The sequence below is a fragment of the Athene cunicularia genome, assembly GCF_003259725.1.
Source record: "Athene cunicularia isolate RWA chromosome 6 unlocalized genomic scaffold, athCun1 chr6_part1, whole genome shotgun sequence".
Lineage (NCBI taxonomy): Eukaryota > Metazoa > Chordata > Aves > Strigiformes > Strigidae > Athene > Athene cunicularia.
The window spans coordinates 24300669-24304021 of NW_020799105.1; the positions used below are offsets into that span (position 1 = coordinate 24300669).

Below are 3353 nucleotides of genomic sequence, written 5' to 3' on the forward strand. Positions count from 1 at the left end.
GACGCCGCGGGGGAGGCCGAGGGCAGGCTGCCGGCGCCTGGGACGCGCCGTCGGGCTCGGGCCGGGCCGCTTGCTCCGTGCGCGCCCTTGGCCTGGGTCGCTCAGCGCCTGTTGGATCGGGTGAAAGGCGGGGAGAGAGTCCCGAGGGTCGCCCTGGAGTCCCTGCGGGCCCTTCTTCCCGCTCCGTGAGAACTGGTTGAGTGCTTGCGTACATCGCAATAGTGTTAGTGGTACTTTTCCTGCAGGTTATAACTTCTAATACTTAGTTTCCACAATGTTTGTTTGTGAGTGGTGTTCAGGGAAGGGAAGGTGACACTGCGCTAAGGTTAGCTGGTAAGACTCGAAAGCTGACCTCAGTTTTCTTCCTGCTTTTTGTACTTTCCCCACCAGATCTACTTTATTTTATTTTTAATTTTCTGGCCAAGGGACGTCTGGGGAAGGGATGAATACTCAAACACATTTGACAAGCCAGTGATGGTATAGCCCGGTTCTGAGGCAGTTTGCGGAGAATTGAGTAGCGCAGTGAGGTACATGGCTTGGTTTTGACCATCTCCAGCCCATCAGTGCTCTTGTCAAGCGTTTTGTTTAGGTTTTCTAAAACCTCGGCAATGGAATACATCAGGCAAGATCTAGAATTGATGTTAAATATGATGAAAAATTTATACCTCCTCCGCCAGTCTTGAAACCCACTTTGACTTATACTGCCTAGTGCTAGTGGGATTTGAGCTTGATCCAGCCACTGCACACTAAGAGATAAAATTATTAATATACCTGAGTGGTGTCTGTGACGACTTGATGAGATTACCTCACGATAAATAGGCTTTAAATAATAATACTTCCCCTACACTAGGTGTGTTTAGCATTTCCTTGTCTGCCAGATACCTTAAATAACTAATTAATTCAGTCTGGAATACAATTCTGCAGGGCAAATCTACGGGAAGCACTCCGGGGTCAAGAATACTGTTCCTTGGCCTCAGCAGAGCTGCCCAGAGAGATGATACTTAACGGTACAAACATGAATTTCTGCCAGCTGCATCAGGGAGAGGTGTTGGTGCTTCTGGGCACAGCAGTCCCTCCGGTATGACAGCGGGTGTGTCTGCTGCCTGCCAGCTGCAGCACCTCAAAAGCTTTAAAGAAAAGAAAAAAAATAAAGAGAAAGCCTGTACCCTTTGAAACATAAGTTCCACTTACTAGCAGCTTTTAGAGGAGGTGCAGGTGGCTCTCAGGAGAGAGCAGAGCTCCAATAAAGCTAGAATTTTCAGGAGAGATCATTGTGATTTTGTTTCGAGGGTGGTAGTTTTTAGGGGAAAATTTAGAACTAGTCTGATGTAGTTAAATCCCTTAAAAGTGGTCTGTGTGTGTATTGTTGGGAGTGGACAACTCTTGCTAGGTCATTAGCCTTAATGAGAGGGATTTAGACATCAGCAATTTGACAGAAAATGTTTGTGGTTTTAAACATTTGTTCCAGACTTGAATATCCTCTGCCATCAACTCCAAGGAAGAAACGTTCTAGGTCTCCAAGAGATGAAACCCTGCAGGTAATTTTGCTGCCATAGGTTATTTATTGCGAGTAGGTTGGTGTTGGCAGTGATACAGGGTTCTATTTCCTTGTTCTGTTTTCTTGTTAGAAATAATTTTTCAGCCACAGACTAACGTTCATTTTGAAAATATGAATAAAATCCTTCAGATAAATACTTTTTAAAAATTTAAAAATTTATTAATTCTAGACTTGTCATTTTCTGGTAATAGCTCCTTAATAATCTGTGCTGTTACTAACACAGGTAAAGTATTAAAAATTAATCCATAGCTTTTTCGAAGAGAGGAGGAAATGCAGAGTTATGATCCTTGGATAGCCTCATATTTTAAACAGGGATGCTTGCCCTAGGGAGTGAGCATGTTTTTATTCCAGAATAATCTGTTGTTCTATGTGCTAGCACAGTAAGGTGTTGTTAGAATTTATAAATAGCAAAGTAAGCCTGTGTTTTAATAATTTATTTCCATTAGTTTTTTTGTTCTCAGCCAAGTTTTCCCTTTTAAAGAGGATGATACTAGTTTGTGAGTACTGTGGGTACTGAAAGATATTTTAAAAAATTATTATTTTATAGTTCTCATTTAAATAAAATTTTTGCAGTAGGTCTGGTAAGAAGGTGAGTTTCAAGTGTGCTTCTGTATATTCTTCTGATACACCTGCTCTTAGAGCTGATAATTCTAGTGGCAAAACATGACTGACACTCATGCTATGTAGGGCCTTAAATGTGTATTGGTCAGTGTCCTTCAACTCGGAAACATTGTAGGATTTCATCTGAATCTTTTTATGCCTGTTTAGTAAACAATGCCTGTATTTCTATGGTGATTTTCAATCTACAGGTAATAGCTAAACTGTAAAATATTTATCGCTCTGCTTTAATATTGTGCAAATTTACAGGTTCTTCATGTTCATCAGGTGGCAGAAGTGGAATTACTACACAAACCAGCTTGAGGATCTAAAAGTCTTCATGCTTCAGGTTGGTAGCTGTGTTATGGGGGCTCTCTTGTCTTCTTCCCCTTTAACTGCATTTATTCTTAGGCTAAATGAAAAAGGTTGAAAAGGTTGCAAAGAGCAAAGGCAATGTGGTTTAGGACTTTGCAGTGTGAGTCCCGGGTTCCAGTGGACTGGCAGCACGTGGGCAGTCACTTGTATTTTTGGAACTCATAATTGTAGTTCTGCCATGTTTAAGTAACTCTGCATCTGTATTACTTTTTGCTTTTCTTTGCAGATAATGCTGTGTGGGAAGAAAAATGTGCAAATGAAAAGAAACAAAGTACAGAGGAAAAAACTTGCCAAGCTTTACCTGTCAAACTACACACACCCAAATCTGCAGGCAGAGCACTTCTCTCCAGTAGGAGGCAAAGGGAAATGTCTCCATTTAGTAAACTTTTTGAAAAACTGAAATGTGAAAGAGCAAAAAAACTCTGCAAGAGGGAAATGTATGTCACCAAGCTGCAAAAGGAGATGGGAAGAGTGTCCTGCTAGAGCCGAGTGCTTGAACTTCACCAAGTTGTGTTTATGACCTGGAAAGCCTGACTAGAGAAAAATCAAGAAGTAGAAGTGAAAATATTGAAGAATGTAAAATAAAGGGAGAAGTAACCTGTTCAGAATTGAACCAGATCTCAGCTGTAGGAAGTGCTACCAGGAAGAGTTTTACCAGGAGTCCTCGAGCTTCTGTTTCAAAGGAGATAGCAGGAGATCCTGGGGAAAGAAATCACTTGCAGGATCATAAGGAACTAAGTACAGAAGGCAGCTCTGAAGGTACTGAATTTAGAAGCAGATCCAGTAAGGAGAAGGATGCAAATGCAGCATTTTCACTGAAGCC

The 3353-nt window shown here is 41.6% G+C and overlaps 1 protein-coding gene across 1 annotated transcript in view; it reads left to right on the plus strand.

The window, feature by feature from the left end:
- The window catches only part of MKI67 (marker of proliferation Ki-67), a 28005-nt gene that overhangs the window by 16040 nt on the left and 8612 nt on the right, over positions 1-3353 (plus strand). The window lies entirely within an intron of this gene.